Source organism: Meriones unguiculatus, chromosome X (genome assembly GCF_030254825.1).
Source record: "Meriones unguiculatus strain TT.TT164.6M chromosome X, Bangor_MerUng_6.1, whole genome shotgun sequence".
Lineage (NCBI taxonomy): Eukaryota > Metazoa > Chordata > Mammalia > Rodentia > Muridae > Meriones > Meriones unguiculatus.
Genome location: NC_083369.1, coordinates 48,518,615 through 48,542,367, shown reverse-complemented (window position 1 = coordinate 48,542,367; position 23,753 = coordinate 48,518,615).

Below are 23,753 nucleotides of genomic sequence, written 5' to 3'. Positions count from 1 at the left end.
CCCATTTTTAATTGGATTACTTCCTTTGTTGATGTTTAACTTCTTGGGTTTTTATGTATTCTTGATATTCGCCTTCTGTCAGATGTAGGGTTTGTGAAGATCCTTTTCCAATCTTCAGCTGTCATTTTGTTCTGATGACAGTGTCCTTTGCTTTACAGAAGCTTTTCAGTTTCATGAGGTCTCATTTATTGATTGTTGGCCTTAAGGGCCTGTTCTATTGGTATTCTGTTCAAGAAGTTGTCTCCTGTGCCAATGAATTCCAGAATCTTTCCCACTTTTTCTTCTAAGAGGTTTAGTTTGTCTGGTTTTATGTCAAAGTCTTTGATCTACTTGGATGTTAGTTTTGTGCAAGGTGATAAATATGGATCTTTTTGCATTTTTCTACATGTAGAATCCAGTTAGACCAGCACCATTTGTTTAAGATGCTATCTTTTTTTCCATTGTATGGCTTTGCATTCTTTTTTAAAAAATCAAGTATTTGTCAATATGTGGGTTTATATCTGGGTTTCTTTTCAATTCCATTCATTCTCTAGACTGTTTCTCTGCCAGTACCGAGCAGTTTTAAATATAGTTGCTCTATAGTACGGCTGGAGACAGAATGGAGATACCCCAAGAAGATCTTTTATTGTAAAGGATTGTTTTAGAAATTCTGGATTTTTTTTATTTCCATATGAAATTGAGAATTGTTCTTACAAGTTCTGTAAGGAATTCTGTTGCTCTTTTGATGGGAATTGCATTGAATTTGTAAATTGCTTTTGGTAGGATGGCCATTTTCAATATATTAATCCTAGCTATCTGTGAGCATGGGAGGATCTTTCCATCTTCTGTTATCTTTTTCAATTTATTTCTTCAGAGACTTCGGTTTTTTTTGTTTTTTTTTTTTTTGTTTTTTTTTTTCATACAGGTCTTTCACTTGCTTGGTTAGAGTCACAGCAAGGTTTTTGTGGGGTTGTTTTCCTAATTTCTTTTTTAGCCCTTTTGTCGTTTGTATACAAGAGGGCCACTGATTTTTTTGAGTTAGATTTGTATCTTTTCACTTTGCTGAAGGTGTTTATCAGCTTAAGGATCTCTCTGGTAGAATTTTGGGGGTCACTCATGTATGCTATCATAAAATCTGCAAAAAGTGATATTTTGACATAGTCCTTTCCAAACTGAATCCAATTATCTCCTTTGCTGTAGCTAGGACTTCAAGTATTATGTTGAAGAGAAACGGAGAGCGTGAGCAGCCTTGCCTTGTTCCAGAATTCTGTGGCATTGATTTAAGTTTCTCTTTGTTTAGTTTGATGTTAGCTATAGGCTTTCTGTATATTGTCTTTTCGATGTTTAGGTATGTGCTCTGTATCTCTCCAAAACATTAAATATGAATGGGTGTTAGATTTTGTCAAATGCTTTTTGGCATCTTAGGAGATGATCATGTGGTTTTTTTTATTACGTTTATTTATTTGGTGGTTAATACTGATGGATATCCGTGTATTGAACTACCCCTGAGTGCCTGTAATGAAGTCTACTTGGTCATGGTGGATGATAACTTTTGTGTGTTCTTGGATTCGGGGTGTGAGTATTTTCTTGAGTAGTTTTGCATCAATGTTCATAAGAGAGATTGGTCTGAAGTTCTCTTTTGTGTTGTTGTTGGGTCTTTGTATGGTTTAGGAATCAAGGTGATTGTAGCCTCATAAAATGAGTTTGGTAATGTTCCTTTTGTTTCCATTTCATGAAATAGTTTGAAGAATATATTGGCTTTAGCTCTTCTTTGACAGTCTGGTAGAATTCTGTGCTGAAACCGTAAGTCCCAGGGCTTTTTTTGGCAGGGAGACTTTGATGACTGCTTTTATTTCCTTGGTGGGTACAGGTCTGTTTAGTCTGTTACCTGATATTGGTTTAGCTTTGGTAAATAGAACTATTACAAAAAATGTCCATTTCATTTAAATTTTCAAATTTTGTGGCATATAGGTTTTTGAAGTAAGGCCTAATGATTCTTTAAATTTCTTCAGTGTCTGTTTTAATATACCCTTTTTTTGTTTCTGATTTTGATTTCTTTCCTTTATTTAGTTTGGCTAAGGGTTTATCTATCTTGTGGATTTTCTCAAAGAACCAGCTCATATTTTCATTGATTCTTTGTTTTTCTTTTGTTTGTTTGTTTTTTATTTTTACATCAATTACACTTTATTCATTCTGCATCCCCCCATAAGCCCCTCCCTCCTCCCCTCCCAATCCCACACTCCCTCCTACCTCTGCTTGCATGCCACTCCCCAAGTCCACTAATAGGGGAGGTTCTCCTCTCTTTTCTGATCTTAGTCTGTCAGTTCACATCAAAAGTGGCTGCATTGTCCTCTACTATGGCCTGGTAAGGCTGCTCCCCCCCCAGAGGGAGGTGATCAAAGAGCAGGCCAATCAGATTATGTCAGAGGCAGTCCCTCTTCACATTACTATGTAACGCAATTGGACTCTGAACTGCCCTGGGCTACATCTGTGCAGGGGTTCTGGGTTATCTCCAGGAATAGTCCTTGGTTGGAGTATGAGTCTCTGGGAAGTTCCCTGTGTTGAAATTTTCTTGTTCTGTTGCTCTCCTTGTGGAGACCCTGTCCTCTCCAGCTCTTACTATTTCCCAGTTCTTACCTAAAATTCCGTTCACCTGCCCAACAGTTGCCCATCTGGCTCAGCATCTGCTTTGATAGTCTGAAGGGCAGAGGCTTTCAGAGGCCCTCTGTGGTAGGTTCCTAGGTTGTTTCCTGTTTTCTTCTTCTTCTGATGTCCATCCTCTTTGCCTTTCTGGATAGGGATTGGACATTTTAGTTAGGGTTCTCTCTATTGCTTAGTTTCTATAGATGCACAGGTTTTAGTGGGTTTGTCCTATGTTGTATGTCTATATGAGTGAGTATATACCATGTGTGTCTTTTTGCTTCTGGGACAACTCACTCAGGATGATCCTTTCCAGATCCCACCATTTACCTGCAAATTTCATGATTTCCTTATTTTTCATTGCTGAGTAATATTCCATTGTGTAGATGTACCAAAATTTCTGCATCCATTCTTCAGTTGAGGGGCATTTGGGTTGTTTCCAGCTTCTGGCTATTACAAATAAAGCTGCTACAAACATGGTTGAGTCAATGTCCTTTTTGTGTACTTGAACCTCTTTTGGATATATGCCTAGGAGTGGTATGGCTGGATCTTGGGGAAGCACTATTCCTAGTTGTCCAAGAAAGCACCAGATTGATTTCCAGAGTGGTTGTACAAGTTTACATTCCCACCAGCAGTGGAGAAGGGTTCCCCTTTCTCCACAACCTCTCCAGCATGTGTTGTCACTTGAGTTTTTGATCTGGGCCATTCTGATGGGTGTAAGGTGAAATCTCAGGTTTGTTTTGATTTGCATTTCCCTAATGGCTAGTGAGGTTTAGCATTTCTTTAAGTGCTTCTCTGCCATTCGGTATTCCTCTACAGAGAATTCTCTGTTTAGCTCTGTTCCCCATTTTTTAAGTGGATTACTTGGTTTGCTGCTTTTCAGCTTCTTTAGTTCTTTATATATACTGGATATGAGTCCTCTGTCAGATAAAGGGTTGGTGAAGATTCTTTCCCAATCTGTAGGTGGTCGCTTTGTTTTGATGATGGTGTCCTTTGCTTTACAGAAGCTTTTCAGTTTCATGAGGTCCCATTTATTGGTTGTTGCTCTTAGAGCCTGTGCTGTTGGTGTTCTGTTCAGGAAGTTTTCCCCTGTACCAATGAGTTCTAGGGTATTTCCCACTTTTTTTTCAAGCCGATTTAATGTGTCTGGTTTTATGTTGAGGTCTTTGATCCACTTGGACTTCAGTTTTGTGCAGGGTGACAAGTATGGATCTATTTTCATTTTTCTACATGTAGACATCCAGTTGGACCAGCACCATTTGTTGAAGATGCTATCTTTTTTCCATTGTATGGTTTTGGCGTCTTTGTCAAAGATCAGGTGTCCATAAGTGTGTGGGTTTATTTCTGGGTCCTCTGTTCGGTTCCATTGATCCACCATTCTGTTTCTATGCCAGTACCATGCAGTTTTTAAAACTGTTCCTCTATAGTACAACTTAAGATCAGGGATGGAGATACCTCCGGAAGATCTTTTATTGTAGAGGATTGTTTTAGCAATTCTGGGTTTCTTGTTATTCCATATGAAGTTGAGAATTTTTCTTTCCAGGTCTGTAAAGAATTGTGTTGGTAATTTGATGGGCATTGCATTGAATCTGTAGATTGCTTTTGGTAAGATGGCCATTTTTACTATGTTAATCTTGCCAACCCATGAGCATGGGAGATCTTTCCATCTTCTCATATCTTCTTCTAATTCTTTCTTCAGAGATTTGAAATTTTTTTCATACAAGTCTTTGACTTCCTTGGTTAGGGTTACTCCGAGGTACCTTATGTCATTTGTGGCTATTGTGAAGGGTGTTGTTTCCTTAATTTTTTTCTCAGCCCTTTTGTCTTTTGTATACAGGAGGGCTACTGATTTTTTTGAGTTAATTTTGTATCCTGCCACTTTGCTGAAGGTGTTTATCAGGTGTAGGAGTTCCCTGGTAGAGTTTTTGGGGTCACTCACGTATACTATCATATCATCTGCAAATAGTGATAATTTGACTTCTTCCTTTCCAATGTGTATCCCCTTGATCACCTTCAACTGTCTTATTGCTCTAGCAAGGACTTCCAGCACTATGTTGAAGAGATATGGAGAGAGTGGGCAGCCTTGTCTTGTCCCTGATTTCAGTGGGATTGCTTTAAGTTTCTCTCCGTTCAGTTTGATGTTGGCTATAGGCTTGCTGTATAGCCCCTTTACTATGTTTAGGTATGTGCCTTGTATCCCTGATCTCTCCAATACTTTGAACATGAATGGATGTTGGATTTTGTCAAATGCTTTTTCAGCATCTAGGGAGATTATCATGTGGTTTTTTTCTTTCAGTTTGTTAATATGGTGGATCACATTGATGGATTTCTGTATATTGAACCACCCCTGCATACCTGGGATGAAGCCTACTTGGTCATAGTGGATAATATCTTTGATGTGTTCTTGGATTCGGTTTGCAAGTATTTTATTAAGTATTTTTGCATCAATGTTCATAAGGGAGATTGGCCTGAAATTCTCTTTCTTTGTTGAGTCTTTGTGAGGTTTAGGTACCAAGGTGACTGTGGCTTCATAGAATGAATTTGGTAATATTCCTTCTGTTTCTATTTTGTGGAATAGTTTGAAGAGAATTGGTGTTAGCTCTTCTTTGAAGGTCTGGTAGAATTCTGCGCTGAAGCCATCTGGTCCTGGGCTCTTTTTGGATGGGAGACTTTTGATGACCGCTTCTATTTCTTTGGGGGATATAGGTCGATTTAGTTGATTTACCTGGTCCTGGTTCAGCTTTGGTAAGTCAAATCGATCAAGAAAATTGTCCATTTCATTTAGATTTTCAAATTTTGTGGCATATAGACTTTTGAAGTAAGTCCTAATGATTGTTTGGATTTCCTCAGTGTCTGTAGTTATATCCCCCTTTTCATTTCTGATTTTGTTGATTTGGGTGGTGTCTCTCTGCCTTTTAGTTAGCCTGGCTAAGGGTTTGTCAATCTTGTTGATTTTCTCAAAGAACCAGCTCTTGGTTTCATTGATTCTTGGAATTGTTTTATTTGTTTCCAATTGATTGATTTCAGCCCTGAGTTTGATTATTTCCAGCCGTCTACTCCTTCTTGGTGTGTCTGCTTCTTCTTTTTCTAGGGTTTTTAAGTGAGCCATTAGGGTGCTTGAATGAGCTGTCTCGAATTTCTTCTTGAAGGCACTTAGTGCTATGAACTTTCCTCTTAGCACTGCTTTCATTGTGTCCCACAAGTTCGGGTATGTTGTTTCTTCATTTTCATTGATTTCTAGAAAGACTTTAATTTCTTTCTTTATTTCTTCCCTGACCCAGCTGTCATTTAGTAACAAGTTGTTCAGTTTCCATGTGTGTGTAGGCTTTTTGTTATTTCTGTTATTGTTGAGGTCCAGCTTTATTCCATGGTGATCAGAAAAGATTCATGGGATTATTTCAATCTTCTTGTATCTGTTGAGGCTTGCTTTGTGACCCAATATGTGGTCTATTTTGGAGAAGGTTCCATGAGGTGCCGAGAAGAAGGTAAATTCTTTTGTGTTTGGGTGTAAAGTTCTGTAAATGTCTGTTAGGTCCATTTGATTCATGACCTCTGTCAGAGACATTGTTTCTTTGTTTAATTTCTGTTTGGTTGACCTGTCCTTTGTTGAGAGTGGGGTGTTGAAGTCTCCCACTATTAATGTGTGTGGATCTATATGTGCTTTAAATTTTAACAATGTTTCTTTCACAAATGTGGGTGCCCTTGTATTTGGGGCATAGATGTTCAGGATTGTGATGTCTTCCTGGTGGAATTTTCCCTTGATGAGTATGAAGTGTCCTTCCCCATCTCTTTTGATTAATTTTGGTTGAAAGTCTATTTTATCAGATATTAGAATGGCTACTCCTGCTTGCTTCTTGGGTCCGTTTGCTTGGAAAGTCGTCTTCCAACACTTTACCCTCAGGTAATGTCTATCTTTGTGTCTTAGGTGTTTTTCTTGTATGCAACAGATTGCTGGGTTTTGTTTACGTATCCATTCTGTTAATCTGTGTCTTTTTATTGGAGAGTTGAGTCCATTGATGTTGAGAGAGATTAATGACCAGTGGCTGTTAGATCTCTTGATTTTGATGTTGGCTCTGGTCATCAGGTTGTGTGCTTGGTTGCTTTTTGTTTTACTGAAGTGAGGTTATTTATTTCCTGTGTTTTCTTGAATGTAGCTAGCTTTCTTGGGTTGTATTTTCCCTTCCAGTGTCTTCTGTAATGCTGGATTTGTTTGTAGGTATTGTTGAAATTTGTTTTTGTCATTGAATATCTTGTTTTCTCCATCTATGAGGACTGAGAGTTTTGCTGGGTATAGTAGCCTGGGCTGACATCTGTGTTCTCTTAGGGTCTGCATGATATCTGTCCAGGCCCTTCTGGCTTTCATAGTCTCTGTTGAAAAGTCAGGTGTGATTCTAATGGGTTTGCCATTATATGTTACTTGGCCTTTTTCCCTTGCAGCTTTTAGTATTTTTTCTTTGTTCTGTATACTTACTGTTTTGATTATTATGTGGCGGGAGGATTTTCTTTTCTGGTCAAATTTGTTGGGTGTTCTGTAGGCCTCATGTATTCTAATTGGCCTCTCCTTTAGCTTGGGGAAATTTTCTTCAATGATTTTATTGAAAATATTTTCTGGGCCTTGGAGAAGGGAGTCTTCTTTTTCCTCTATACCTATTATTCTTAGGTTTTGTCTTTTCATATTGTCTTGCATTTCTTGGATAGTCTGTGTCAGGTATTTTTCGGATTTAACATTTTCTTTGACAGATACATCGATTTCTTCCATTGTATCTTCTACACCTGAGATTCTTTCTTCCATCTCTTGTAGTCTGTTGGTTATGCTTACCTCTGTAGTTCCTGTTTTCTTCCCTAGATTCTTCCTTTCCATTATTTCTTCCATTTGTGTTTTCTTTAATTTTTCCAATTCTATCTTCAGGTCTTGAGTTGTTTTGTTTACTTCCTTCACTTGTCTGATTGTACTTTCCTGTTTTTCTTTTAGTTCCTTCAACTCTGTTTCTATCATTTCATTCAGTGTTTTAAGCATTTCCTTTCTAAAGGCCATAAACTGTTTGGCTGCAGCTTCCTCTATTTCTTTACGGATGGCAATATTCTGTTTGAGTTTATCTTCCTCTATGTCTTTACGTATCTTATTTGTTTCCTCTGTTATCATCTTCATGAGCATACTTGTTAGGTCATCTTCTTGGATTTCAGTTATGGAGGGGTGTCCAGGGCTACTTGCCCCTGGGTAACTGGGTTCTGGAGATGCCATATTGCTCTGTCTTTTGTTGCTTGAGCTTTTATGCTGGCCTCTACCCATTGTGTTATCTTAGGTGTTTGGGGTTATTTTCTGGTGGTTCCTGGGGATCCTGTGGTGGAGCAAATCCCCTTTGCAGAAAGCTGGTTTTTCCTGAAGGATGTCTTCTCAGCTTTTTGGGTATAGTCCCTGGATGGCTGGTGTTTTTTCAGGAGTTGCTCACCTCAGGGATATAGACCTGAGTGGTAACTGTGGTCTTTGTTAGTCGAGAGGGTTCTCCTCTCACCCAGGGAAGTCCTGAGGGCAGCTGCCCTGTTTCTGGGTTTCTTGTTGCAAATTTAATGATCAGCTGCTGTGACCCAGTTGGACATCAGGCGCGCCTCAACTGTTTGTGCTTGTGTCTGGAGCACAGCTGAGTGCTGGCGCCTCGGCCCCACTAGACTGGTAGACTTTTTCTAAAGAAGGATTGGGTGATTTAGATCAGTACAGTTTCCTTCCTTCCCCGTGGATTCTCTGGAGACACGGACTCCTAGTGTCTTTTTTTGCCCTGGGGCACACTGCTCAGTGTTCGCCAGCTGGTTGGCCGCAGAAATTGCCTGTGCCTGGAGCACAGCTGTGTGATGGCGGCTCAGTCTCTGCCAGCTGTCTGGTGCGCAGAAACTGCCTGTGTCTGCCTTTGCTGCTTTTGGGAGCCTGAGTGGCTCCCTAAGCTGGGTAATTTTCCGGGGACCTTTTCAGGTTGGGGGTGAGCTGAGTTCTCTGAGATCAGACCCGCCGTTTCTATCTCGGCGGCAAATCAGGCACGCAGGCAGGCAGGGCTCTGTGCTGGAACCTGGGTCCCCGGCTCTGGCTCCGGGCTGGCTCCTGGGGTGCCCGTGGAACCCGAGTCGTTTCCAGGGGATGTCTGGGTGACCTAAGGCCGGTCCCAATCGTTTCCTGTACCCTGGGGTTATCTCTCCACTGAAAATTCCAGTCTCTGATAGTGTGGTGCCCACGGTTCAGTCTGGGACCATGACCAAAGACACTGGCTTGTGGCTCTGGGCTGGGGCTGGGGCTGGCGGCCGGCAGCCAAGTGTCTGGCGGAACCGGGATCTCTTCCGCGGTTTAGCCGGGTGGGTTAAAAGCTGATTGAATCCCCCACTGTGGGGTATCCTCTCACCTGGGAAACACAATGACTGTGTTTTATGGCCGAGAGTTCTGATTGCTGGTCACTGTGCTGATCCTGCTGTGCTGCTGCTCAGAATGAAAGTCCTCCCGGCCTCATTGATTCTTTGAATTGTTTTCTTTGTTTCTATTTTATTGATTTCATCCCTGAGTTTGATTATTTCTGTCTACTCCTCTTGTGTGTTTCTTCTTTTTCGCCCCCTAGGGCTATCAAGTGTACAGTTAAGCTACTTGTATGAAATATCTTAAACTTCTTTCTGAAGGCACTTGGTGCTATGAACTTTCCTTTTAGGACTGATTTCAATGTGTCCCAAGTTGCGCCTTCATTTGCATATAACTTTAGGAAGTCCTTAATTTCTTTTTTCTTTTATTTTTTTTCATTTTTTTTCCTGACCAAACTCTTCCTGAGTAGTGAGTTGTTTAGTTTCCATGCGTGTGTATTCTTTTTGTTACTTCTGTTGTTGAGGTTTAGTTTTAAGCCCTGGCCATCTGACAGAATACAAAGAATAATGTCAATCTTCCTCTATCTTTTGAGGCTTGCTTTGTCTCTGACTATATGGTCAACTTTGGAAAATGTTCCATGGGGTGCTGAGAAGAAGGTATACTCCATTGATTTTGGATGAAAAGCTGTGTAGGCATCTATTAGGTCTATTTGAGTTAAGACCTCTGTAAGTGTCATTATTTCCCTATTTAGATTCTGGCTAGATGATCTCTCCTTTGGTGAGAGTGGAGTGTTGAAATCTCTGACTATTAAGGTGTTAGGATCAGTGTGTGATTTGAGCTTTAATAATGTTTCATTTACGAATGCAGGTTCTGTTGTATCTGGGGCATAGATGTTCAGGATTGTTATGTCCTCCTGGTGGATATTTCCTTGGATGAGAATGAAGTGTCCTTACTTATCTTTTTGGCTTAATTTTGGTTGAAATTCTTTTTTTATTAGATATTAAGATGGCTACTCCAGCTTATTTTTTGGGTCCACTTCTTAAAAAAATGTTTTTCCAGCCCTTTACTGTAAGTTAGTGTCCATCTTTATTACTGAGGTGTGTTTCTTGAATGGAGTAGAATGTTGGATCCTGTTTCTACAACCATTCTGTTTTCTGGGTCTTTTATTGGGTCCTTTGATATTGATAGATAATAGTGACCAATAAATGTTAGTTCTTTTTATTGTGGAGTTGGTAGTGATAGTACGTTTGTGTGCTTGTTGTATTTTGATATTTTTGTTTTTGTTATGATGTTATCTACATCCAATGTTTTCTTGGGTGTAGTTGATTTAATTAGTTTGGAGTTTCCCTTCGGGAAACTTCTGTAGGAAGGTTGCTGTGCAGATGTTGTCATGGACTATTTTGTTTTCTCCATCTATGTTGATTGAAAGTTTTGCTTGGTATAGTATTCTGGCTTCGAATCTGTGGTCTCTTAATGCCTACATGTCATCTGCCCAGGACCTTCTGTTTTTCATGGTTTCTGTTGCGAAATCCAGCGTAATTCTGAAGGGTCTACATTTATATGTTACTTGGCCTTTTTCCCTTGCTACTTTTAGTATTTTTTCTTTGTTCTTTATATTTACTGTTTTGACTATTATGTGATGTGAGAAGTTTCTTTTCTGTTCTAGTCTATTTGGTGTTCTGTAAGTCTCTTGTATATTTAAGGATATCTCTTCCTTTACATTGCTAAAATCTTCTATGATTTTCTTGGATGTATTTATTCTTTCTTTCTTGGATGAAATCTTCTTTTTCATCTATTCTTACTATTTTTAGATTTTTTTCATGGTGTCTTTGATTTTTTGAATATTTAATGTCAAGACCTTTTCTTATTCTATGTCTTTTTTGAGAGACTTATTGATTTCTCCAATTGTGTCTACAGTGCCTGAGAATCTCTTCTTGGTGATGCTTACATCTGTGGTTTCTGATCTCTTCACTAGGTTTTCTATCTCCAGGAGTGTCTCAGTGTGTGTGTGTGTGTGTGTGTGTGTGTGTGTGTGTGTGTGTGTGTGTGTTTATAGATTCTAATTCCATTTTCCTTCATCTGTTTGTATTTGAGTTCCTGTCTGTCCATGATGGCCTTTGTTTTCCCCCCTTTGGTGTTCATATGTGCCTCTGTTTGTCTAAATTTGCCTGAATTTCCTTGAGAGCTTTGTTTCCTCTTTATGTGCCTCTAATAACTTGATAAGCATGGATTTAAGATCATTTTCCTGTGTTTTTGATGAATTAAAATATCCATTGATTTGGAGGGTTGCCGATGAAGCCATGATGTACTGATTTTTGTTGAATGTGTTCTTATACTGGACCCTATCCATCTGAATGTCTGTAACCTTTGTTGTTTGTTCCTGTAGCCTGTGCTGCAGACTGGGTCTGTCTCTAGAATCTGGAGTCTTCTTCAGACAGATGAGCTAGTTCTATTGGTTTGAAACTGGATGTTGGTGGGGCTAGAAAGATGGCTCAGTGGTTAAGAGCATTAGCTCCTCTTCTAGAGGACCCGGGTTCAATTCCCAGTCAACCACATGACAGCTCACAACTGTCTGCAACTCAACATGCATGGGAAAATGGATGTTGGTGTTTTAGATGCAGCTAAGGAAGGAAGGAATGTTGCAGGCACATGTGTGCAAACATGGAAATTTGTGTGAAATGTGACTTGAAAGACTGGGTGCAAGTGTGTGTAGATGCCTGGAACGGTGGAGTATAAGTGCAGGTGGGGATACAGGAGCCGTTCATGGTCAAAGTGTATATGTGCAGGTTCCCTAAATGACTCAGTGGTCCACAGGCCTTTGGTACTGTGCTCTACTCTACGCATTCACATCTGTCTGATCTGCATCATTTTGTCTCCATTAATTTTTTGCCTGAACTCCACTGGTTAGCCACAGAACAGGGGCTTCAATGTTGAGAAGTCTCTCCCATTGATCCCCAGTTTGCCCACAGTGGATGTGAGGGGGGATCCAATGTATGACTGTTAGAGCAGGGCATCCCTGGGTCTGGGGCTCTGTACACACTCACTGGTAGGCACACTCTCTTGCAGGCAGGTGCAGAAAGCACAGGTGCCCCATGGTTGTCTAATCTCAGATTTGAGCCTTGCAGTGGTCTTGGCTATTTGGAGGCAAGAGCAGGGAGCCAGTACCTAGGGCAGCTGCTGCCACCACTAGGGCACTGGAAAGTGCAGGGAAAGCACAGGGTGTTGACAGTTCACCACTCTCAGGATAGATCCAATCTGTCCTAGCTCATAGGTTGTCCCCTCTAGCCCAGGAAGCCTCAAAGTGGATGCTCTGATGCCAGCTGCCCATCCACTCACCAGTTTCGGTGTTTTGTATCCTCTGCCCCTCAGATATGTTGCACACTGGTTGTCGCCATATTGGAGCCCCCTTCTCATGCAATTTTCATAGTTGAACTAATGTTTATACATAGTCATATACACTTACATTTTCACATTTATAGAGATAGGCTTCTACAAATAAATGATTGACAAAAATTTCTAGTTTGGCTTCAACAAAATGGTATGCCATAAAAATCACCTCTTTATAAGTAGATTACACCATTGTAGCTATTGTAGGTGGTGACTGCATTATATTTAAAAGCAGAGACAAAAATCAGTGGTAATTTAACAATGGTATAACGAACTTAAAATGACTGAATTAGGAGTCTTATGCAAATCAAGTATGTACTTGGAAAACCTTTAAAATAAAATTTAAAAATGCTTGAAAATGAAGCTTCCTGTCGTAAGGAAAATCATTATTTTTCCTGAAACCAAATTTTTGTATTGTGTCCCTGTTTTTCTCTTTGTACTAACTCAGCATTTTCTCCACTACATTTTGGCTAGTTGTAAGTCAGAATAGTGTATCATATTTTATTTCTTCAGAAGTTAATGTTTTTGTACAGAAAATTGAATTGTCACTCTACAATTCCATGATTTAAAAAAATGTATCTCTTTATCTACCTTTCAAAATAGTCTTTTGTTCTACAATTTATTTTTATGGTTGTTACTAATGCTACTGCATCTCAGATTCTAGCCCCTTTTTGTTTCATCTACATCGGTCTGAACTTACTGTCTTACTTGAATCCTTTTTTCTTAGAAGAATGTAGAAGTTTCCTTTTTACTTAGTTTGTGCATGCTGACATGTAATGGAAGCAGTGTCAAACAGTAAAAATTAAAAATTAAACAGACCTCATGGAAGATGAAAAATCTGCCTTCATAGACTCAGTCACTGACTAACTGTGTTGCTGTGCACAAATAACTTAAAAGTGGTGCCTCTCATTTATTTGATAGAAACAATGACCAGTTTAAAAAAAATAGTCACTGTTAGGATTAAACTGAATAAAATACCTCATATTATTATTATTATTATTATTATTATCATGAAACTGGAAAGAAAGAGTCAGGCTCTATCATTTTATCTAAGGATATTGCAGACAGATTTCAGTATTTTCCCTGATTGCCTCTAAGGGCTAAAAAATTAGTTAAATCTTTCTTTTTTTTTTCTCTGAATGGCAAAAAATAAATCATCTGCCTAGGGAGTAGTGATAGCTATTGGCTGATTATCTTTACCCACAGATGTGGTCTTACAGCTATCTATAAATACTGGGGAGTTGTTATTTATCTCTTCAAATGAAGCTTTTATTAAGGGCTTTAGTGGATGAGAGAAAACTCCTATGTGTTCTTGTGACTGTATAAGTGGAATTACAAAAGTGAATTTCATCAAGATACTTGTAGACAACTACCATGAATTTTTCCCTTTAAGCAACATCTTATAGCTTTGCTTTTTGGGAACCTTTTTAGTGTTTTTGTGACAACCCTTCCCCCAAGCAAATCAGGAAGTAACAAAGAGCAGTGGGGGCTGTTAAAATGGTATTCTGAAACATCATTCAAATTTCCCTTAGGGAACCACTTTGACATTTTATCAGGCTGTGACTAGTAGTCTATGGAGTTTTTACTTATATTTCAGACTTAAACTCCATAAAAATCAATTGTATTTTTTGTTGTGTTTGCATTTATATAGCTCCTTTAACATATTTTATATCATAGTTCTTCTACAGACCAATGGATTATATAATTTTATGGCAGAGACTATAGTTGGCAAAGTTGATACCTATTATTACAAAAGTTTTACACATTTCTACAAGTGAAAAGGAACACAGCAGCCTGTGGAAAAGTATATATAGGGGGTCATGATTCATAATTATCAGTCGTTATCTTTCAGTGTCAACAGTGAACATAAAACATAGCAGTGATCATATGGGTTGTTAGGGACTTATCTCACCTGAAACAGCCAATTCACACTACCTCAGGTATTCACTTCAGAGCTCCCATAGTAGGAGCTTAGGCTTTTGCTTAAGATGTATTTCTAGAGGTGACAAGTCATAATTCATAATATGTATTCACATTCTTCATCATAGAAGGATACATGACAATGACATATATCACTAAAAAATTATCCCTAGGAAGTCTTATTCATATAGCTAACATAAATTATAAAATCTTCTCTGTATTGCATAGCTAGTCTCTCAGAATAGAGTTGGAAGATTTGCCATGCTACTTATAAGAAAGAGAACTATGGAATCTAGTGGATTAAAAGTAAAAGGACCTAATTTAGATACAATATTTTTTCTTCATAAGCAGTATCTTATTTTCTTTTTTTAATATTTTATTTTAAATAATTTTATACATTCACTTGTATCCCAGCTGTAGCCCACTCCCTCTTTCCTTCCCAATCCTCCCCTCCCTCCCTCCCTCATCTCCTCCCTGCCCCCTTTCAATTCCACTGAGAGGGGGTGTCCTCCCCTCCTTCCATCTGGCCCTAACTTATCAGGTATCTTCAGGAGGGTTGCAATGTCCTTTTCTGTGGCCTAGCAAGGCTGCTCCTCCCTCAGGGGGGAGGGGAAGCTCATGGGTTCATGTCAGAAATAATTCCTGTCTCCCTTACTAGGGAACCCACCTGGATACTAAGCTACCATGGGCTATGTCTGAGCAGGGATTGTATGTTATATCCATGCATGGTCCTTGGTTGGATAAACAGTCTCATAGAAGACACCTGTGCTCAGATATATTTGGACCTTGTGGGGCTCCCTGTCTCCTCTAGAATATACAAATTTCTCCTTCCTTCATATGATTCCATACACTCTGCTGGAGTCTTGGTTATGGTTCTCAGCATCTGCTTTGATACACTGCTAGGTAGAGTCTTTCAGGTGCCTTCTTTGGTAGGCTACTGTCCTGTTACTTGTTTTCTCCTATATCCAATGTCCATCACCTTTGTCTTTCTAGGTGAAGATTGATCCTCTTATCCCTGGACCTCTTTCTTGTTTATCTTTAGGTGTACATGTTTTAGTATGTTTATCCTATCTTATAGGTCTATATAAGTGAGTATATACCATGTGTGTCTTTCTGCTTTTGGGATACCTCACTCAGGATCATTTTTTTCTAGATCCCACAATTTGCCCGTAAAATTCATGATTTCCTTGTATTTAATTGCTGAGTAGTATTCCATTGTGTGAAAATACCACAATTTCTGTATCCATTCCTCTGTTGATGGACATCTGGGTTGTTTCCAGGTTCTGGCTATTACAAATAAGGCTGCTACAAACATGGTTGAGGAAATGTCCTTGTTGTGTACTTGAACATCTTTTGTATATCTTCCTAGGAGTGGTATAGCTGGATCTTGAGGAAGCACGATTCCTAATTGTCTGAGGTAGTGCCAGATTGATTTCCATAGTGGTTGTACCAGTTGACATTTCCACCAGCAATGGAGGAGGTTCCCCTTTCTCCACAGCCTTCCCAAACTGCATTATCTCTTGAGTTTTTTATCTTAGTCATTCTGATGGGTGTAAGGTGAAATCTCAGGTTCATTTTGATTTGTATCTCTCTGATGGCTAGGGATGTTGAACATCTCCTTATGTGTTTCTCTGCCATTCTATATGCTTCTACAGAGAATTCTCTGTTTAGCTCTATACCCCATTTTTTTAGTTGGGTTACTTGGATTATTGCCTTTTAACTTTTTTTTCTCATTTAAACAAAAATAAGTGCAAAGTAGGTGGTTATATAATATCATTTTGTGTACCTTCAACCCTTCCAACCCCACCATCCTCCCTAAAGGTAAACATTAGTTTAGAATGCCTACCTTAAACATTAGTTTAGCTCTCCTGTATTTTATGGATATGACATTTATGTACACATACAGAGAAGGATCTTCATGGTCCTATGCATGCATATCACTGTGTAAATTTTTTTTAATTGTATTAAATAGTATTCGGTCCTTATCAAATTTCACCTATTTGGTACTACTATTTATTTATTTATTTATTTTGGTTTTCCTTTTTTCTTAATTTTTCATCAATTACACTTTATTCATTCTGCATCCCCCATAAGCCCCTCCCTCCTCCCCTCCCAATCCCACCCTCCCTCCTCCCTCTGCATGCATGCCACTCCGCAAGTCCACTGATAGGGGAGGTTCTCCTCTCCTTTCTGATCTTAGTCTATCAGTTCACATCAAAAGTGGCTGCATTGTCCTCTACTATGGCCTGGTAAGGCTGCTCCCCCCCAGGGGGAGGATATCAAAGAGCAGGCCAATCAGATTATGTCAGAGGCAGTCCCTCTTCACATTACTATGTAACCCAATTGGACTCTGAACTGCCCTGGGCTACATCTGTGCAGGGGTTCTGGGTTATCTCCATGAATAGTCCTTGGTTGGAGTATGAGTCTCTGGGAAGTTCCCTGAGTTCAAATTTTCTTGTTCTGTTGCTCTCCTTGTGGAGACCCTGTCCTTTCTAGCTCTTACTATTTCCCAGTTCTTACATAAAATTCCATTCACTCTGCCCAACAGTTGCCCATCAGGCTCAGCATCTGCTTTGATAGTCTGAAGGGCAGAGGCTTTCAGAGGCCCTCTGTGGTAGGTTCCTAGGTTGTTTCCTGTTTTCTTCTTCTTCTGATGTCCATCCTCTTTGCCTTTCCGGATGGGGATTAGACATTTTAGTTAGGGTCCTCTCTCTTGCTTAGTTTCTTTAGATGCACAGGTTTTAGTGGGTTTGTCCTATGTTGTATGTCTATATGAGTGAGTATATACCATGTGTGTCTTTTTGCTTCTGGGACAACTCACTCAGGATGATCCTTTCCAGATCCCACCATTTACCTGCAAATTTCATGATTTCTTTATTTTTCATTGCTGAGTAATACTCCATTGTGTAGATGTACCACAATTTCTGCATCCATTCTTCAGTTGAGGGGCATCTGGGTTGTTTCCAGCTTCTGGCTATTACAAATAAAGCTGTTACAAACATGGTTGAGGAAATGTCCTTTTTGTGTACTTGAGCCTCTTTTGGATATATGTCCAGGAGTGGTATGGCTGGATCTTGAGGAAGCGCTATTCCTAGTTGTCTGAGAAAGCACCAGATTGATTTCCAGAGTGGTTGTACAAGTTTACATTCCCACCAGCAGTGGAGAAGGGTTCCCCTTTCTCCACAACCTCTCCAGCATGTGTTGTCACTTGAGTTTTTAAACTTGGCCATTCTGATGGGTGTAAGGTGAAATCTCAGGGTTGTTTTGATTTGCATTTCCCTAATGGCTAGTGAGGTTGAGCATTTCTTTAAGTGCTTCTCTACCATTCGGTATTCCTCTACAGAGAGTTCTCTGTTTAGCTCTGTTCCCCATTTTTTAAGTGGATTACTTGGTTTGCTGCTTTTCAGCTTCTTTAGTTCTTTATATATACTGGATATGAGTCCTCTGTCAGATAAAGGGTTGGTGAAGATTCTTTCCCAATTTGTAGGCGGTCGCTTTGTTTTGATGACCGTGTCCTTTGCTTTGCAGAAGCTTTTCAGTTTCATGAGTTCCCATTTATTGATTGTTGCTCTTAGAGCCTGTGCTGTTGGTGTTCTGTTCAGGAAGTTTTCTCCTGTACCAATGAGTTCTAGGGTATTTCCCACTTTTTTTTCAAGCCAATTTAATGTGTCTGGTTTTATGTTGAGGTCTTTGATCCACTTGGAATTCAGTTTTGTGCAGGGTGATAAGTATGGATCTATTTTCATTTTTCTACATGTAGACATCCAGTTGGAACAGCACCATTTGTTTAAGATGTTATCTCTTTTCCATTGAATGGTTTTGGCGTCTTTGTCAAAGATCAGGTGTCCATAAGTGTGTGGGTTTATTTCTGGGTCCTCTGTTCGGTTCCATTGATCCACCATTCTGTTTCTATGCCAGTACCATGCAGTTTTTAAAACTGTTCCTCTATAGTACAACTTAAGATCAGGGATGGAGATGCCTCCAGAATATCTTTTATTTTAGAGGATTGTTTTAGCAATTCTGGGTTTCTTGTTATTCCATATGAAGTTGAGAATTTTTCTTTCCAGGTCTGTAAAGAATTGTGTTGGTAATTTGATGGGCATTGCATTGAATCTGTAGGTTGCTTTTGGTAAGATGGCCATTTTTACTATGTTAATCTTGCCAACCCATGAGCATGAGAGATCTTTCCATCTTCTCATATCTTCTTCTAATTCTTTCTTCAGAGATTTGAAATTTTTTTCATACAAGTCTTTGACTTCCTTGGGTAGGGTTACTCTGAGGTACCTTATGTCATTTGTGGCTATAGTGAAGGGTGTTGTTTCCCTAATTTCTTTCTCAGCCCTTTTGTATTTTGTATACAGGAGGGCTACTGATTTTTTGAGTTAATTTTGTATCCAGCCACTTTGCTGAAGGTGTTTATCAGCTGTAGGTGTTCCCTGGTAGAGTTTTTGGGGTCACTCACGTATACTATCATATCATCTGTAAATAGTGATAATTTGACTTCTTCCTTTCCAATTTGTATCCCCTTGATCTCCTTCAACTGTCTTATTGCTCTAGCAAGGACTTCCAGCACTATGCGGAAGAGATATGGAGAGAGTGGGCAGCGTTGTCTTGTCCCTGATTTCAGTGGGATTGCTTTAAGTTTCTCTCCATTCAGTTTGATGTTGGCTATAGGCTTGCTGTATATTGCCTTTACTATGTTTAGATATGTGCCTTGTATCCCTGATCTCTCCAATACTTTAAACATGAATGGATATTGGATTTTGTCAAATGCTTTTTCAGCATCTAGGGAGATTATCATGAGGTTTTGTTCTTTCAGTTTGTTAATATGGTGGATCACATTGATAGATTTCTGTATATTGAACCACCCCTGCATACCTGGGATGAAGCCTACTTGGTCATAGTGGATAATATCTCTGATGTGTTCTTCGATTCGGTTTGCAAGTATTTATTAAGTATTTTTGCATCAATGTTCATAAGGGAGATTGGCCTGAAATTCTCTTTCTTTGTTGAGTCTTTGTGAGGTTTAGGTACCAAGGTGACTGTGGCTTCATAGAATGAGTTTGGCAATGTTCCTTCTGTTTCTATTCTGTGGAGTAGTTTGAAGATAATTGGTGTTAGCTCTTCTTTGAAGGTCTGGTAGAATTCTGCATTGAAGCCATCTGGTCCTGGGTTTTTTTTGGATGGGAGACTTTTGATGACCGCTTCTATTTCTTTGGGGGATATAGGACTATTCAGTTGATTTACCTGGTCCTGATTCAGCTTTGGTAAGTCAAATCGATCAAGAAAATTGTCCATTTCATTTAGATTTTCAAATTTTGTGGCATATAGACTTTTGAAGTAAGTCCTAATGATTGTTTGGATTTCCTCCGTGTCTGTAGTTATATCCCCCTTTTTATTTCTGATTTTGTTGATTTGGGTGGTATCTCTCTGCCTTTTAGTTAGCTTGGCTAAGGGTTTGTCGATCTTGTTGATTTTCTCAAAGAACCAGCTCTTGGTTTCATTGATTCTTTGAATTGTTTTATTTGTTTCCAATTGATTGATTTCAGCCCTGAGTTTGATTATTTCCAGCCGTCTCCTTCTTGGTGTATCTGCTTCTTCTTCTTTCTAGGGTTTTTAAGTGAGCCATTAAGGTGCTTGAATGAGCTGTCTCGAATTTCTTCTTGAAGGCACTTAGTGCTATGAACTTTCCTCTTAGCACTGCTTTCATTGTGTCCCACAAGTTCGGGTATGTTGTTTCTTCATTTTCATTGATTTCTAGAAAGACTTTAATTTCTTTCTTTATTTCTTCCCTGACCCAGCTGTCATTTAGTAACAAGTTGTTCAGTTTCCATGTGTGTGTAGGCTTTTTGCTATTTCTGTTATTGTTGAGGTCCAGCTTTATTCCATGGTGATCAGACAAGATACAAGGGATTATTTCAATCATCTTGTATCTGTTGAGGCTTGCTTTGTGACCCATTATATGGTCTATTTTGGAGAAGGTTCCATGAGGTGCTGAGAAGAAGGTTAATTCTTTTGTGTTTGGGTGTAAAGTTCTGTAAATGTCTGTTAGGTCCATTTGATTCATGACCTCTGTCAGAGACATTGTTTCTTTGTTTAATTTCTGTTTGGTTGACCTGTCCTTTGTTGAGATTGGGGTGTTGAAGTCTCCCACTATTAATGTGTGTGGATCTATATGTGCTTTAAATTTTATCAATGTTTCTTTAACAAATGTGGGTGCTCTTGTATTTGGGGCATAGATGTTCAGGATTGTGATGTCTTCCTGGTGGAATTTTCCCTTGATGAGTATGAAGTGTCCTTCCCCATCTCTTTTTATTAACTTTGGTTGAAAGTCTATTTTATCAGATATTAGAATGGCTACTCCTGCTTGCTTCTTGGGTCCGTTTGCTTGGAAAGTCGTCTCCCCCTTTCTTGTAAATTAAAAAATAATGGGTGAAGTATCTGTCTTAGGCTATATGATGAGCACCCAAGCCCAGCACTGTTATATGAGGTGATCCGCCTTGTCCTAGGCTATGTGAGTTGGCCCCACACTTGGATTCACAATAATCCTGTCATCAGCTGTGGTCACAGCTATTGTGACGTGACCAGCCTGTCTTAGGCTATGTGAACTGCCTCCAAGGTGTGGACTCACAATACTCCCATCGCTGGCTTTGATCACAGCTTCGCAGGTGTGCCGCTGGGTTTGGCATCATAATATTCCCATCACTGATAGCTTCGCAGCCATTTAAAATATTTACGGGGGCGTGACTCTCTGGCTAGCCAGGTGAAGTCAAACGCTGTTGAGGTATCTTCCTCAGGCACATCAGGGGACTCCTGACTGCTATCGGTAACAGCCAGCTGGTGGTAATGAACTGACGCAGAACTTCTGTTAAGCCTGTTAAGCATTTCCACCTATTCCTTAACAAAGGAAGTTAGTCTTTTAAATGTCCAAGGTCCAAAGGAGAGAAGGAGAAGACCCACAAAAGGACCGAGGATAGAAGGAAGAAGGGATAATAAAGGAGAAGTGGAAAACCAATTTTGATACCAGGACTCTTGTTTCTCTCTGTTCCGTTTTTGTTCCTTCAAACTGGAGCGAATCTTATCGATACTGCTCTGCACTAAACCTGCTTTGTCTGTGTAAAAGCAGCATTCTTCCTTGAGCGCAGCGCAAAGTCCACCTTCCTGGAGAAAAACCAAATCTAGACCGCACCTGTTTCGTAAGACCACCTCAGATAAAGACACCATAGAATATTTTAGGTCCTGTAAGCCTTTTTGCAAATCTTGTAGGTCTTTGTCCACTGCCAGGGAGAATTGATTAAATTGTTGCTGGGAGGTAATTAGGGAGGCTATGCCTGTACCAGCTCCAGCGGCTCCGAGCCCCAGAATTACAGTTAGAGTAATGGCAGTCAAGGGCTCATGTTTAAGTCGAGATGGATGTACCCCTTTTTCCCAAAACTGAAGGAATTCATCCTTAAAATGTATAGTCAGTCTCGGGAAAAGCCATACAAGGACGCAACCATCTCTACAGGCTAAAAAGGTGGAGCTTACAAGATAAGGAGTAAGACCACTGGAGCAGGCAAAATAAGTGCCATTGGGTGCAACAATATATGTAAATCTTGAGTTCACAACAAGAATATTAGTGCAAATTTCTTGCAAAGCCACCGGGGGAAGCATAGAAGGTCCCAATAGGCACATTCCAATTCTGGACACCTGTGTGACTATAAGGGCGACTCCTTCTGGGTGCTGCCACCGTAAGGCATTAGGATCATTAGTTGTAATTACTTCTAAGGGTAAGGCTCTCAGAGAAATGACCACGAAAATTGAGACAAACAAAGAAGAAATGAACAAAGCTCTCAAAGAAATGTCCACACAAATGAAGGCAAATAAAAAAGAAATAAACAAAGCTCTCATAGAAATACAGGCAATTATAGCCAAAGAAGTAGAGGCACAATTAGTGATACATAGAGAGGAAATGGACAAAAAAATAGAAGCTGTCATTGAAAAGCAGGACTCCACATTCAAACAGATGAAGGAAATGGTGCAAGACATGAAAACAGAATTAGAATCAATAAAGAAAACACAAATAGAGAAAAACCAGGAGCTGGAGAACATAGAGGAAAGATCGGGAACTACAAAGGTAAGCATCACCAACAGAATACAAGAGATGGAAGAAAGAATCTCAGGAGCCGAAGATACACTTGCGGGAAATTGACAGGTCTCTCAAAGAAAAAATAAAATCAGAAAAGTTCCAAACACAAAACATCCAAGAAATCAAGGACACCATGAAAAGACAAAATCTAAGAATAATAGGAATAGAAGAAAAAGAAGACATCAGGCTCAAAGGTCCAGAAAATATTTTCAAGAAAATTACAGAAGAAAACTTTCCCAACTTAAAGAAGGAGATGGCCATAAACATACAAGAGGCCTACAGAACACCAAGTAGACTAGACCAAAAAAGAAATTCTTCATGTCACATCATAGTCAAAACACTGAACCTACAGAACAAAGAAAAAATTCTAAAAGCAGCATGGGAAAAAGGCCAAGTAACATATGAAGGTAGACCTATCAGAATCACACCAGCTTTCTCAACAGAAACTATGAAAGCCAGAAGGGCCTGGACAGAAATCATGCAGTCCTTAAGGGACCACAGATTCCAACCCAGACTGCTATACCCAGCAAAACTTTCAATCAACATAGACAGAGAATTCAAAATATTCCATGACAAAACCAAATTTAAACAATATCTCCATAGTAACCCAGCTCTACAGAAGTTACTAGAAGGGAAACCCCAAACCAAAGAAAACAACTACATCTAAGAAAACAGAGGAAATAGATAACTACACACACACACACACACACACACACACACACACAAAAAGAAGAATACAAGCAATGAAACTCAGTGACACCACCAAACCCACATCAAAAGTAAGTAACAATTGTTGGTCACTAGTATCTATCAACAGCAACAGACTCAACTCCCCAATAAAAAGACACAGACTAACAGAATGGTTGCAGAAACAGGATCCAACATTCTGTTGCATCCAAGAAACACACCTATGCAACAAAGATAAACACTACCTCAGAGTAAAGGGCTGGAAAAAATGTTTTTCAAGCAAATGGACCCAAAAAACAAGCAGGAGTAGCCATCCTAATATCTAATAAAATAGACTTTCATCCAAAGTTAATCAAAAAAGATATTCTATATTCTCATCAAAAGAAAAATCCACGAAGAGGACATCACAATTTTGAATATCTATGTGCCAAACACAAGAGCACCTACATTTGTAAATGAAACAATAGTAAAGCTTAAATCACACATTGATCAAAATACCTAATAGTGGGAGACTTCAACACTCCACTCTCACCAAGGGACAGATCAACTAGACAGAAAACAAATAGGGAAATAAAAACACTTACAGAGACCCTAAATCAAATGGACCTAATAGATGTCTACAGATCTTTTCATCCAAACTCAAAAGAGTATGCCTTCTTTTCAGCATTGCATGGAACC